Here is a 16,085-nt window from a genome sequence, read left to right as displayed (position 1 = left end):
ATTTGTGAATTTGCCACTCACCTGGTTAAAGCACAGAACAAACCACAAGAGTCTTAGAGCTAAGAGGATAGTCTGTGCAATCTGCCCTAGAGCTACCAAGGGAGATGGACGGGGAAAACATTGTGGCAGGATGAGAGGAGAATACAAAAGGCAAACAAAAGGTTGCTTTTTGCTTTAGAAATTACTCTGTGGTGAAAGGTTTCCAGCCTTCCAAAAAGAAAAGAAAGTACCAGGGCTGGCTTTTAATTCTAAGGAGAACACTAGATTCCAAATGCCCCGAGATCTTCTCTGCTTACCGGTAGCTGAGGAGAGTTGCCTCTTGCAGTGTGCGCTCACGTCTTAATCCACAGTTTCAACAGGATTATCGGAAGTGCACCATAAAAGGAGATACTCATTCTTGAGGTGTACAGCAGGACCAGGAAGACAAGATTCAACAGGCCCTTTGGAGGCACACTGTTTCAATCCCATCCCCAGTGCCCAAAACACAAATGTCACCTCATCTCACTAATTCCATTTCAAACTACTGCTCCAGCAAACAGGAGAAACAGGTTTGCTTCCCTCCTCAGAGGGAGACATACTTTTGATTGTAAGGCCCCAGAGAGCAAATATGCACAATCTAACAAATCCTGTTCAAACCTTGGCCTCCTATCTGCAATTTCTGCTACATTTGGCTGCATGTTTTAAAATGCAAAACAGCAATGGGTTAGTGTGTTAACCAGAAAGTTGGCAGTTCAAGCCCACCCAGGGATGGCTTGAACTCACTTTTTTCAAAAAGTTTTTGGGCTCAGCAGGAAGGAAGGACATTATTGGCTGGTTTCTAAGCTGTATAAAATATTATGCTGGGTGGACATGGGTACTGCTAATGGGCTGTGACTTATGTGGGAGTCAGGCTGGCAAATTCCTATTGAAGAGACAGACTGGAAGCCATGTGGGGCAAATTCCCCTTCAAATCAGTTTCAGGCTTGACAAAGGAAAAGATATTGTAGGGGGTGCACAATGCTGGATTCTCATTAGCCCATGTGGTGGACCTGTGCTAAGGTGGACACATTAAGGGAGGAAGTATTCCAATGTAATCTCCAATATAATCTGACTTCATGTATTTGGAAAGGGTAGGTGGGTGGGCTTGTTCTAATAGTTGTTTTGTGGAATAAGAACATGTTTTAAGAACTCTGAATTCGCTCTTAAACTTGCTTTTCAGTTCCCTTCAAAGCAGGGCTGGAATCTAGAAATCTGATGCTGAGCCTCAGATATAAGGATATATGAGACATAGAATTGTAGAGTTGGAAGGGACCACAAAAGTCATCTAGTCCAACCCCTTGCAATACAGAAATCTTTTGTCCAATGTTGGGCTCAAATCCACAACCCTGAGATTAAGAGTCTCATGCTGTCACTCATCAGAAAGATGGATAGAATCATTAACGGGGGGGTAGAGATAACACCATGTGTTCATGAAACAGTTCTGGTTGCAGCCTTGTGCTATACATATACATATACATATATATATATATATATATATATATATATATATATATATATATATATATAGTTCTGCACTAAAGGAACGTCAATTTCATATCTAATCACATACCTTTTATAGTCATCATAATTAGAAAAGACAGCTTGGAACAAAACAAAACTGAGAAGAAAATCAATAAACGCTAAGCCAACAAGTAAGGAAATTGCTGTAACACACAAGATCTCGCTTTTTCATGTAAAAATAGTATTAATCTGATGGGACAGAAGCAATCCTTCGTATCATTTTCTGCATAGACTAAGACTGAAAGCAGGTAGTATTCCCCCAAACATTTGGCATAAGTTAACCCCACCCCCAAAATCTATCGTATTAAATTGCATAGATATTCTTGCTAGTTGGTGCACGCTCCTGCTTGTATGCTTTGATCAGCATTGATGACGAGCACTTTCATTAACAGCTTAAAGGTAAAGGGACCCTTAATCATTAGGTCCAGTCGTGACCGACTCCGGGGTTGCGGTGCTCATCTCACGTTATAGGCCGAGGGAGCCAGCGTACAGCTTCCAGGTCATGTGGCCAACATGACAAAGCCGCTTCTGGCGAACCAGAGCAGCGCATGGAAACGCTGTTTACCTTCCCACTGTAGCGGTACCTATTTATCTACTTGCACTTAGAAATGCTTTCAAACTGCTAGGTTGGCAGGAGCTGGGACCGAGCAACGGGAGCTCACCCCGTTGCGGGGATTCGAACCGCCGACCTTCTGATCGGCAAGCCCCAGATTGTGTGGTTTAACCCACAGCGCCACCTGCGTAACACTTACTGAGCATAAAAGGGAAAGCATGAAGTAAGTTCTTTATATATATACCGTATTTTCTGGCGTATGAGACGACTGGGCATATAAGACGACCCCCAACTTTTCCAGTTAAAATATAGAGTTTGGGATATTCTCGCCATATAAGAAATACGACCCAGCATATAAGACGACCCCCGAATTTTGAGAAGATTTTCCTGGGTTAAAAAGTAGTCTTATATGCAGGAATATACAGTATTTTAAAAAATCTCATTTGCCTAAAGCACCCTGAAAACATCCTTTGTCAGACATGACCTGTAATTTCTACAATGCCTCCTTTAATATATACTACATGGTCTTAACATGTAGCAGGAACAACGCCACAGAAGACATGCCCCAATGTATGGCACTTTGAAAAGCTGAGCATCGGGCTGCCAAACTGCTAATTTCTTCCCTCCCCATCACTGATGGGGGAAGGGGAAAATAAGGGTGGAGTTTGCAAGTGACACCAGCAAACAGAGCTTCTCCACTTCGCTGCTAGTGTTTGCAAAATGCAGCAGCTTGGTCGAAGCAAGAGCAGTGATGTGGAGGAATCCCGTCTCCGGCTGTCACTTGCAAACACCGAGGCCAAGCAGTCCAATGTAGCCTAGTGCAATGGTCACTCTATCTTTGCATGGGGACTGCTTTAAAACACTTTTCAAAAGCACTGTTTGAAGCAGCTAGCACTTCTCTTGTGAGAGGGTAGAGGGAGGCACTTCTGTCCACCCGCAGGAGAAAGGTGTGAGCTGCTTCAAACAGTAGTTTTGAGCAGGATATAATTGCTGCTCATCAGTAGATGAGCAGCGATTAAATCCCGCTGCCTACATGATGAACCATTAAGAGAGGTTGCTGCTACTTCCTATTCACTTATTTAAAAAAACCTATCATTGGTACTGTTATTCTAACTAAATTTAGACCTGCACTGGGGTATGAACATACAGGCGCAAGAGGAACATAAGAGACCTTGAGGTTCCCTCAAACCTGCTTCCTCTTGGGCACGGATGGTGCTGCCTTGGCCACATAAGGATCCACAATAAAGAGAACCGAGTTTGCTCTATGTAAGAAGGGTATGAGGATTATACTGTTGCACCGCTCCTCAAACGTTGCCTCTCTATCCTCCACCCCTTTCTTTTTCACAATGGGTGCGTGTGTGCAAGCAACAGAGAAATGAGTAACAAAGTTATTTAAAAAAAAAAATTCAAGACACGCACATCCCCAAGTGCTTTTCTGAGCTTAAATCTAGCTGTCCTCTTAAACTAGTTTGTATCAAAGTTTAGACACAATTGGGGGGGGGCATTGCAGACTTTTGGCCTCTGTGGAAAAAAATTGTACATCTGGCACCGAACAAGTGACAAAGCCCTGCACCATCTGTAACGTAAATAAAGCAACTACATTTGCAACAATATTTGTATGATTATGATTATTATTATTATTAAAAAGGTTCCTTCATCTTTGAAGATTAATGTCTTTCTACAAGGGAAGTTTCCAGCAAATCTTTCACAGAAGAAAAATTAATCCCACTGATAAAAATATGGCTATACAGGGGTAAATACACTAGAAGACACAGATAAATAGTGTTACATGTTATAGAGTACAATCTGATAAACCAAAGCAGACTTCATAAATGTTGGGAGAGATGTAAAAAAGTATCCCTTTTAGATTTTGCTAGCAATCAGAGTAGCTTGGATTGTAAGTGTAACAAATTTCAGCTTGATAAATAAGTCAGTCAATGAAGCCAAGTGCCATATATAACAAAACCTCTAACCATGCTGTTTCCTCAACATTTGTCATAAGTTCATTCTGTTTCCATTATTATTCCAAAACTAACTGCATCAGTTGCGAAATGATCTCCAACATGCTACATTGCTACAGCATCCATTACAACCTCTGAATTTAACCTACTTCACTCTGGAGGGAGGGGCTACAATGTAGAATCATAGAATCATAGAATCATAGAGTTGGAAGAGACCACAAGGGCCATCCAGTCCAACCCCCTACCAAGCAGGAAACACCATCAAAGCATTCTTGACATATGCCTGTCAAGCCTCTGCTTAAAGACCTCCAAAGGAGGAGACTCCACCACACTCCTTGGCAGCAAATTCCACTGCCGAACAGCTCTTACTGTCAGGAAGTTCTTCCTAATGTTTAGGTGGAATCTTCTTTCTTGTAGTTTGAATCCATTGCTCCGTGTCCGCTTCTCTGGAGCAGCAGAAAACAATCTTTCTCCCTCCTCCATATGACATCCTTTCATATATTTGAACATGGCTATCATATCACCCCTTAACCTTCTCTTCTCCAGGCTAAACATACCCAGCTCCCTAAGTCATTCCTCATAAGGCATCGTTTCCAGGCCTTTGACCATTTTGGTTGCCCTCTTCTGGACACGTTACAGCTTGTCAGTATCCTTCTTGAACTGTGGTGCCCAGAACTGGACACAGTACTCCAGGTGAGGTCTGACCAGAGCAGAATACAGTGGTACTATTACTTCCCTAGATCTAGATGCTATACTCCTATTGATGCAGTATAGGTACACCATCATGTACACCATCATGTGTTGCTTGAAGGAAAAGCAATACGTAAATCTAATGCATAATTAAAAATCAGGTTCTGAACCATCTTGGTTGATGGTATACAAAATCTATTGTTTTTGTTTACTGACACTACGCTTTATAAACTAGGATCAGGGGCAGCCCTGCCATTGGGCAGAGTCAAGCAGCCACCTCAGGCAGCAGATTTTTAGTGTCATGAAAAAGCAGCAAATTGCTAGCTGCTGCTGCTGCTGCTGTTTTTGTTGTTGTTGTTGTTGTTGTTGTTGTTACTACAACATTTTCACTGCCAGGCACAGGTGTTTGTGATATTTTTCTGCCTCAGATGCAAAATAGCTTGGCTGGCAGTGCGTATTGTGTACAGTACATTGGTTTCAGGGTATGTGTCATTTGTTATTCTGCCTCAGGCACCAAAATACCTTGGGCCAGCCTTGCTAGCAATCATGTTGTCATTTAGAAGGAAACACATCCCTCTCCTTGTGCTGCCTCAAATCTGATACAGTGGTACCTCGGGTTACAAACACCTCGGGTTACAAATACTTCGGGTTACAAACTCCGCTAACCCGGAAGTAGTACCTCAGGTTAAGAACTTTGCCCCAGGATGAGGCCAGAAATCGCGCACCGGCAGCAGCAGGAAGCCCCATTAGCTAAAATGGTACCTCAGGTTAAGAATGGTTTCAGGTTAAGAACAGACCTCCGGGACGAATTAAGTTCGTAACCTGAGGTACCACTGTATTAGCATTATGCTAAGAAGGACAACTTTCCATTCCTGGCTGGTTCCATTTTCAACAGATTCTACATGTTCAGTCTACATTAGATTGAGTTATTGTCATTCTTTTTACTACACATAGCTTAGAATTAAGTGTTCTGTAAGGATCTTTATAAGCCTTGGACATGGAGATGAAAGGAGGGAAGAATTATGTTCCAAAATTCATTTATCTAATCATCACAATAGGTTACAGAAGTGTTGTAGAAATAAAGTGTCAGTTTATTTACGTTAGCAAACTTGCACTGGTTTAAAGTATGCATAATTCATCTATATACCCTGTTTCTCATATTTTAAGACATACCCATAAAATAAGCCATAGCAGGATTTTTAAGCATTCAAGGAATATAAGCCATACCCCGAAAATAAGACATAGTGATAGCCGCAGCAGCAGGAGGAGGAGGAAAAAAATAAGACATCCCTTGAAAATAAGCCATAGTGTGTTTTTTTGAGGAAAAAATAAATATAAGACATGTCTTATAATATGAGAAACACGGTAGTAACATCAAATTTGTTATTTATTTATTTATTTCACAAAAATTTATATACTGCTTGCTTTTTTTTATTTAAAAAAATCTCAAACTTAAATGGCATTTTACAGAGTGGCATAATAGTAGGAAAGACTGGTGCCTGAGTAAGAATTTGCACAGACCAAAGGGAGAGGAGAAACCCTTTAAAGAAAGGAATATATTTGCCTGCAAAGTTAAACTTCAAGCAAACATAACAGGTATTTAACAAATACATAGAACAGTAGTGAAAGTAGAAGGCTGAAATTTTACAATCAATATAATATCTTATTTTATTCAATGAAACGTGCAATTCTGCTCTTGAGAAAGGAGGAAAACAAATTTCAAATGACAGAATAAAAACAATTCTTTAAAGGCACTGAACTGGTATGAGATTGCAGCAGATGTGCAGAGATTGCAGCCACGGCTCCCGTCTGTCCCCCTCCCTCCCTGGCTCGCTGTAAAGCAGCAAAGCAGGAGCCGCTTAGGGCGAGCCGGGGAGGGAGGGAGGCTGGGAGGGGCGGGATTCTCTGCTCGCGGCTGCAGCCGAGAATGGAGGATCCTCTACATGCGGCTGCAGAGGCGCGATGGCTGCTCGTGCCGCCGTGGCGGGACACGGCCTTGTCATTCCCAGGAGACGTGCCACCAACCCCACTGGATTGCAGTATCATTTTTTGTTTGCCAGAAAGGAAATAAAATAAAAGAAGAGAGAAGCCTTACTACACTCAAGCATACAGAGAAGAACTGTTCAGCTTCTAAAGAATTAGGTTTATAGGGCAAGATATAGGGGAAAAGCTGTGCTAGCATTAATTAAAAGTAACACAGGTATCCACTAGATGCTCATGACACTTGCACAACCACATTCCAACAGCGTAAGTGAAATAGAAGCACTACTTGCAGAGCAGGGGTGGGGGGGGGGGTTATATTTTCCAAGTCACAACACACTGATGTTTCAAGTGTTGAGAAACTCAGATATTCTCATAACAGAAATGCTACTTTGATGAAAGATATCCGTATCACTCGTTAGGAGCAAGGAATTGAACATTTAGCAAGCAAAAAAACCTCAAAGGGGCTTTAAGATGTCTAGATGCAGTACACTATCTAAATGTAGAAGTTAAATGGCTCCTTTTAAGGCTTTGTAGAGAAGTAAAGATGTGTGCCCCAAGCTCCTAAGCTGCTAACAGGGAAGAAAGATAAAAGGCTAGGAGATATAACTTGACAGTTACATTTTAGTTTCCCCGTTATAATTTTACAGCTGTCCTCACAAACACTCTTGTCAAAAAGCCATGCTACAAAGTAATGCAAGTGCAACCTAGGACTTTTTAGGCAACAGAAAGCAGTGCATCACCATAAAGGGCCAAAAAGAGTTCAAACAGTTAAAAACTGTTAAGAACGAAAAATCTATCGTCTGTGTGGGTGGCGGCAGTGACTAAAGTCACTTGTTTATGATTGGCTGTATTCCTGAAAGGGAAGGTGGAAGACTGCACAGGTCACAAGACCCTCTTTGGTAAATAGCAAAATGGCATCTGCTCAGGTTTTCATTTAGGCTGTCAGATGATTCTGTTCCTTTTACCAAAGGCTTTGGGAGAAAGAGACTTTGACCTTGGTTAGAAAGAAAGCCGTTATCCTCTAATTACATCTTTTTTGCAGCACACAATCCAGCATGCAATTAATATTAGCCACAAAGGAAGAACTTTTCCAATGCCAGAAAATTAGTGCTATAGACCACAGTCTATGGAATATAAACTCACCCATATCACCCTAACAAGATACTTAATCTGTGAAGCAAAAAAATGCATTCCAATTAAAAGGGAACAGCTGATACTTTAAATGAACACAAGTCTTCAACACAGACTTCAGCCATCTGCAATGGAAGAAGATTCCAGCTTCTGTTCCAGTGAGAAGCTACCAAACCATTATTACTGCTCTACAGGTAGCTGCCAGAATAGTGGAAAAATCTGGGGAGCTTTTATTGACTCATTCTTCCTCTGTATTCATCCTAGTGCTAGCAGGAAGGCTGAACTGCTACTCCTTACAGAAAAGCACGAGAATCCCACTGTATCCAGCATTTGTGAAAAGGGGACAGAGCAGAGACGATAAATTGCTCTTTTATGGGGAAAAATTTGGCTTCTCAAGTGTGAAGGAGGGCCAAGTTAAGTCACTGAGTTTTCTAAGAAATTACTGTCAGAATAGAGGAGAAAGAACTTTACAATTTGCTGTCTTTCTCCAATTCCAACTATCTTTGCCTTACTAGGTGGCTCTAAGACAGGAAACTTCGTTGTTGTTTTGTAAATCATTAGCATAGCTGCCAAGTTTTCCCTTTTCTCGCGAGGAAGCCTATTCAGCATAAGGGAAAATCCCTTAAAAAAAGGGATAACTTGGCAGCTATGACATTAGCTGCTCAGCACCCCTGAGATATGATAGGTGAGAAACAAACAGAAGTTGTAAATTTCTGTTGTTCTTGCCTTATTATGTTTAGAGTGCCATATGCTCTGCAATGTATGATGGTAATAGGGAATTTCTTCCCAATTCCTTCTATTTGCTTATCCAGCAGACTGACAGTCTCAATTGGTTGCAATTCATTAGCTCAACAAGGAAAAGCTGATGGATCCTGACTGGGATGCTGTGGCTGGCTAGAATATTTTGGATAAATTGAGATGGTATTCAGTGTGGGGATTCCCAGTTCCAAAGACAGACAACTAAGCACAAAACTACCTTCACAGCTAGAGGGACAGCCTACATTGTAATCTTAGGATAGTGTTCTGTTCCTTATGGACCTGAGCAACCCAGGGATAATGCTGAGCAAAAAAACAAAAACAAAACCCTTTTCCAAATAGATGGGTGAAACTGATTTAAAAGAGCAAGTCTGGAGTGCATGTGTTGTGCATACTGCAGAAGCTAAAGGAGAAAGAATGTTAAAAGAGTTACATTTATTGTTTTAAAAAATATTTACATGAACATTACCACAATTATCCTTTCTATTTTCCTTGCTGTTTCTATGTCTTTAGATTTCAAAAGAATTTTATATTTTACTGTCAACATTACTATCTTTGGAGCATATCTTCATGAAGCACATGAACTATACCATTTTTAAAAGCTAAGATTCAGAGGCCTGGATATTTCCCTTGGATATTATATTAGACAAAGGTAAGATAGGAGGCTACAGGACATCTGTCCTCCCAGCTGCCAGGCACCTGGACAAACACATGTCAGCTACAAGATTCCTTCATTAATATAACTTTGACATTTTCAATGGAAGACTGTAGGCTTACACATCCCAAAGAGTATTACTGCTGCAATTTAGACTGAAAGAACTGTTTTAAGATTGCTTAAAGACTTGTTTCAAAAGCAATTTATGTTGTCCAACCCACTGTTCATATGAATAGCACAATACCACGGGTTGGATCAAGGGAAGAGAGGGAGGAATAATACTTCTCGCATTACAGCCCCATATGCACCCTGTGAGGGTTGACAGACCCCCCCCCCCGGAATGGCATGAGGTAGGGCATGGGAGAACTGAAGCAGATCTGGGAAACTGGAGGGAATAGGAAGGGCTACTTTGCATGAACAGTAGTGCATTTCTATTCACAGAGATATCTCCAGATCAGTGGTTCCCAACCTTTTCTTTGGCCATGCCCCACCTAAGCATCCAATTGAAGTGGGTATACTTGCATCCTTAATGTACAGAAAATGCAACTATACATGCAGCTATTGCAACAGAAACTAGTTTTGGCTTTCCTCAGATGCTGCCTAAAGCACTTTTAAAAAAAAATCACCAGAAACGTTACGTGGTGTAATGTGGAGGATGAATATGTATTTAGGCAACAATAAATCCACAATAATGCTTCCAAGTCATCATCTCTACACAAGATACAGAAGAGCCTGTTGCACCTTTTCCTCTCATTTTAGGAAAACAGCATTTTGTAATGTTTCACTATACAAGCATTTCCCCCTCATATTCCCTACAGATAAGACTCATTTTACTCAATACTCCACCAAACCCCCCACTCTTTCTTTCTGTATGTACTTTGGGTGGCTGCTTATATGATAGGGTAGCAGCTGAATTTGAGAATGGGCACTAAAATTAGGTAGCCTAGTAAATGTGCTTTATTTACTACGCTACCTAATTTTAGTGCCCATTCCCAAATTCAGCTGCTACCCTATCACATAAGCAACCACCCAATGTTATTAGCATATTCCTGCTCTCCACCAATAGCCAATATATACTATTGCAAAACAGAAATAACACTATTGTCTTTACCACTGTGCACAAACCTTGTTTTCCCCCTCATGAATCCTTGTAGACAACTATTTTAGAGCTGAATCTGTTTCCAGTAGACCCTGTGCAGCTCCTGTGCAATGAGTGCCCTCTCATGGCAAAGAGTAGTCACAACCACAACTATTGCTCTGGACATGTGGCAAATAGAAGTCCATTCGCAACAGAATGCATCTACCTTTTCCCATACATTAAAGAGACACGGGATCAAGGTGCTTTCTTTTTTACTTCCTAAAACGTAGGCCAGCTAGGAACTGGGAGATTTTAAAACTGAAAACTCAGCCACTACTTTGTCCTTAATCAATTGCACAGTTCGTGGTGTGGCAATAAAACTGCTGGCACATTTGCAAAGCTAAGCAGGATTCGGTATGGTTTCCTATTGGATGGGAGACTGTGTGTTGAGATTCCTGCATCGCAGGTAGTTGGATTAGATGACCATTGGGATCCCTTCCAACTCTTGCAGTAAATGCAACCAAGTAAAAGGACCAACCTATGAAGACAAAACAAGCATAAATGAACACTGGGAGCACTGGCCAAGCCTGAGGAGCCTGATTTATATCTACCTGCAATTTCCTATTAAGAATACTAGATATGAACATCTGAACCAGAAACATGAAACTGGCAGTCTCTTTGTTTTCTTAAAAATATATATACAGTGGTACCTTGGTTCTCAAACTTAATCCATTCTGGGAGTCCATTTGACTCCCGAAACCATTCGAAAACCAAGGCACGGCTTCCAATTGGCTGCAGGAGCTTCCTACACTTAAGCAGAAGCCGTGTCAGACGTTTGGCTTCCGATAAACGTTTGCAAACCGCAACACTTACTTCCAGGTTTGCGGCATTCAGGAGCCAATTTGTTTGACAACCATGCCATTCGAGAACCAAGGTACCACTGTATTTCATTTATTAATTGCTTCTATGAAGCACCTTAAAGTATTTTCAGAATTTGATAAAACTTCTATGGAACAACTGAATATATAAAAACAATTTTAAATCCAATGCACATACCGACTTTTCTTGGGGAAAGGCTGTAGAGCAGCTTATTTGCAGGTTCCAGGTTCAGTCCCTAGCATGTGCAGCTAGGGTTGGAAGCACTACCTGAGACCCTGGAGAACTTCTGCCAGCGTAGGCAATTCTGAACTTGATGAACCAAGAAAAACATGAATGGTACGCTTTGACCTTGAAACTAGAGCTGGATTTCTAAAAACTGGATTGCTACTAGAATTTGTCTTATTATTCTCAACTTAAAAGTTTCTAAAAATTAATCTACTACCTGGCCAGAGTTCTTGGAACCTTTTCATTTGATTTCCTCAACTCTCCAAGGACTCCAATTTATTTAGTACAAGTTCTATTCTTGCCATTGATAACCATTCATAGTGAGACTGAAGGTATCCTCTTTGCAAAAATGAGATAGACAACTTTGAGATTTTAGCAAACTTCAGAGAGAGAAAAGATGCAGAAATGTGGTTACTCAAAAAGTTTTTAATACATGCTCCAATATAGAAATTCTCTAGCTTTTAAATCAAGTAGGGCCTTAAAACAAATTAAGCTATTGAAAATCAAGTTTCATATAGCTTCTCTTCCTAGGAAAATGTTTACGACCAACTACCTTGTACTGTACAGTACTAGTCATTTTAAAGTTCATATGACTCAGTCATGAATACATACCACCCTCTGTTTAATATAACTGGAGACTTGAATTGTAATTTCATCTATTAAGAGTGCAATTTCAAAACACAATGAGGATTTAACTTTATTGCGCTTGGCCTTTTCCCTCCTTCAGGTAATGTTTATGGGAGTATTTCTGCAATACTGTTATAGATTGCATTGTCCTAAGGGCCATTAAATGAGTGGTTCTCAACCTGCTTGTCATCTTTTTAAAATGTAGCCAATAACCTGCCTCTCAGAATGGTTGTGAACATGCTATTTTAGATGTTTTGGAAATGGATGAAATTAGGATATTAGGGTGGAAGGAAAATATGACTCTGCGGAGAGAACGATGTAGGTTGGTGAGACTGGATTTCATGTGAGTAGAAGAAACTACAGGAGGGAAGAGAATTGTGTTGCACAATTGCAGCATTATTTGAAATCATTTGGTCTCTGGAAGTTATGGGTTGAGGACGTTTAAAAGCCAGGAAGAAGTAATCTTGGGATGGAAAAGGATATAAATTCAGAAAAATTGTTCAGGACATTTATATCCTGTCTCTCCATAAAAATGACCAAGGTGTCTAACTATAAAATCTAATAGAAAATAAATAAGCACCTTCACAATAACCCCCCCCCCCGAGGGAAAGCTGATGGCAGATTAAAAAATGAAAAGGTGGTAGCCAGTTAAAACATAATTTAGTTCAGAATGAAATACAGAGCAGCAGAGAAAAACCAATCTTAGTGGCCAAAAGCCTACTTAAGGAAAAGACAGACATTTTTACCGTTAAAAATGCTGCACTTTATGGTGAGTGGCAAAATGTCATTATTAACTCACAGCCACCATCACAAATAAGAATGCCAAGTCATTTAAATATTCTTTGTAATACTGTCAATATTCCTCTTTTAACTTCTCTGAATGTGCAACAAGGGAGCTTTTAGATAGATAGATAGATAGATAGATAGATAGATAGATAGATAGATAGATAGATAGATAGAATAGTTAGTTAGTTAGATACTGTACATTAAATTAATTTAAATTAAATTTGGAACTCCCTGACTATTGACATCAGGCAGGCACCTTCCACTTGACTCTTTCTAGAGCTTGTTTAAGACATGCGGCCTAGGACCCTCGTACCTACAGGACTGCCTCTCCTGGTATGCCCAGCAGAGGACCTTAAGGTCCATAAATAACAACACTTTGGTGGTCACGAGCCTCAAGGCGGTTAGATTGGTTTCAACTAGGGCCAGGGCCTTTTCAGCACTGGCTGAAATCCCTGCGGGATTTGACATCTTTCCGCAGGGCTTGCAAGACGGAGCTGTTCCGCCTGGCCTTCGGCTTAGACTTACTCGAACCCTTTAGAATATGGGATTTGGTATATAAATTTTCCCTTGGCTTTTTTGCTGGCCCATGAAGGACCAGCATGGATAGCTGGCTCGGGTGAATATCTGATGTTTCCTCCCTTTATGGTCTTGATTTATGGGCTACTACTAAAATGAGGCTGCATTTTAAGCTGTATTTTAATTAACTGTTTGTTTGTTTGTTTGTTTGTTGTTTCTATTACGTTTTATTGTAATTCATATCTGGTGTTAGCCACCCTGAGCCCAGCCCTGGCCGGGGAGGGCGGGGTATAAATAAAAATTTATTTATTTATTCATTTAGCCATCCAGAATTTATTTATTTATTCATTTAGCCATCCAGAATGTTCCATGTGCTTTACCGCCCCCCCTTTTTTTAGCTACCCTTGATTTTAATCATAATTGATTTTTTAAAATACCTGCTTTTACCAATTTTGGGGGGTCTGGGACCATGCCTGGAATTTTGAGGTGTGAAAGAGGCGAGTCACAAAATGGCTGTTGCCATGGATATGATCTAACATAAAATGGCTGCCACCTCCAAAAAGGCAGTAAAATGAATGAGATGGGAACATAAAACAGTTCAAAAATATGGGGTGGTCCTTTTCTTTTGGGGGGGGAGGAGAAAAATTTTGAAAAACTTTTCTTCTTTTCCAGATGCTGCTAAGTATTGGTTGTTACTATGTTATCTGTTGCTGGTATTACAGCTGGAAAACCAAAGATAATCAAACCCAGGGGTAATTTTGAATTACAACAGCAGCCATGCAAAGACATGACTGGGTGGTTAGTATTTCTATCTTTTTCTTTTTCCTTTTTCCTTACTATCTTTGTGGAATGGAAAGGATCAGAAATGTAAGGAAAATACACAGAAAATGCATTAAAAACTCATCAGAGAAATGGTTGAACAATACTGGCCCAGACTAGTGTGATGTTGGAGGGTCAATGTAATCTACAAGCTTCTCTAAATTAGATGAGTTTGAGCAGTGTTTCTCAACCAGTGTGCCTCCAGATGTTTTGGGACTACAACTCCCATCATCCCTAGCTAGCAAGACCAGTGGTCAGGAATGATGGGAGTTGTAGTCCCAAAACATCTGGAGGCACACTGGTTGAGAAACACTGAGTTTGAGGACAGGATAATAAGGTTTCTGCCTTTGCTCTCCCCTCCCCAAACAATCCCTGCTGTTGGCCAATGTTAACACACTGATGCCTCTCAAATGCCGCTCCCCAAAACAACTTCAGAACTATCGGGGAAAAGGTTGTATTAATAATGATGGTGCCTCTGCCCTGGTTTGCTTCCCCCCAAAACAACTTTGAAACAACCCCTGCTGTAAGGCATAGAGCAGAAACGAAAGGATTGCCATAACTTCCTCCCGCCCATGCAAAAAAAACCCCACCAATATTCAACTGAGGCCCTTGTCAGCAGGCAACAAAACTAACACAGCAGCGATAGGAAGATCCCCACATTTCTTCCCTCACCACCCCCATTTCAAAAAGTTTCTCAACCAGCTGCCTGTCAACTTTCCCAAATAGCCAGCAGGCAGCAAAACAAGTGATATATGATTCCTGTGTTTCTTCCCTCACTTCAGTTGACACATTATTATTATTATTTTTTAAAGGCCTCTCAAGTTACTGCCTGACAACTGCTCCATGTGGCTGGCAGGCAGCAAAACAAGTAAGGGTAGCAAATGCATGTGCTGAAAGACTAAAAAATAAGAGAGAAGCAGAAAAGCAGGAGAAACTGCAGCTCTTTATGACCCCCAGGGATTCCTATTGCCTGATGTCCAAGCAACTCTCATCAACTGCAGCTCTGACTCATTCAGCGGCTGGAAACTCTGACAGGTGGGAGCAGAGGCACTGGCTCCTTTCCCAGATATTAACTTAGAAGGGTGCCTGCACATTTTGCTTCATAACTTTCTAGGAAGGCTAGAGAATTGCTTTTAAAAAATTGAAAGCTCCAAGTTATGGGGTCGCTGCTGGTAACACCACTGAAGGCCTTTAAAATAAATAAATAAAATGGCCTTACAAAGCTCACCAACATTGCATATAAAAGTTTTGTTCAAAATTAATTTACCTTGGGGGCAAATGTGGGCACATACCATATATTCCGGTGTATAAGACGACTGGGCGTATAAGACGACCCTCAACTTTTCCAGTTAAAATATAGATTTTGGGATATACTCGCCGTATAAGAAATACGACCCGGCGTATAAGACGACCCCCGACTTTTGAGAAGATTTTCCTGGGTTAAAAAGTAGTCTGATACGCAGGAATATATAGTATGTTTCCCAAACCTATACCTGCACTTGAAAAAGCAAGTAAATCTAGTATGATATACAGTATGCTATTCCTGATTAAGCTCCCTGCTGCAAAAGAAAGACAGGGAGCTCTGAAAAAATATAACTACCTTAATTCACATTTTCATCTAATACAGAGCCAATTTAAGATAGCTCGGTCTGCTGCACTCCACCCACATGGCACAAGACCTAGTGATAGATTACATATGGCTATCTATATCCCATCAGATCTCTCCTGTGGCTACTGAGAACTTGCTATCGTATTAGAAGCTCCCAATGAGATTAGTTAAAAGCTTTGAAACCTTGTTAATGAAATCCAAGCCTGAAATGAATCCACATAAGAGTCAAGTGAGACTAAATGCACCTCAAGGCCAGTCAAAAATTGGACCCATAGAAG

General features: G+C 40.8%; 1 protein-coding gene across 15 annotated transcripts in view; it reads right to left on the bottom strand.

The window, feature by feature from the left end:
* The window catches only part of RBFOX2 (RNA binding fox-1 homolog 2), a 184,913-nt gene that overhangs the window by 119,653 nt on the left and 49,175 nt on the right, over window positions 1-16,085 (bottom strand). The window contains exon 1 of one of the 15 annotated variants that reach the window (XM_088676704.1): window positions 297-398. The exons of the other annotated variants lie outside the window; for them this stretch is intronic. The gene's annotated coding sequence lies outside the window, so the exon portion shown is untranslated. Of the gene's footprint in view, window positions 1-296; window positions 399-16,085 lie in introns of those variants that run through there. 15 annotated transcript variants of the gene reach the window in all.

Source organism: Zootoca vivipara, chromosome 9 (genome assembly GCF_965207765.1).
Source record: "Zootoca vivipara chromosome 9, rZooViv2.hap1.1, whole genome shotgun sequence".
Classification (NCBI taxonomy): Eukaryota; Metazoa; Chordata; class Lepidosauria; order Squamata; family Lacertidae; genus Zootoca; species Zootoca vivipara.
This window is presented reverse-complemented; position numbering and strand designations above follow the sequence as displayed.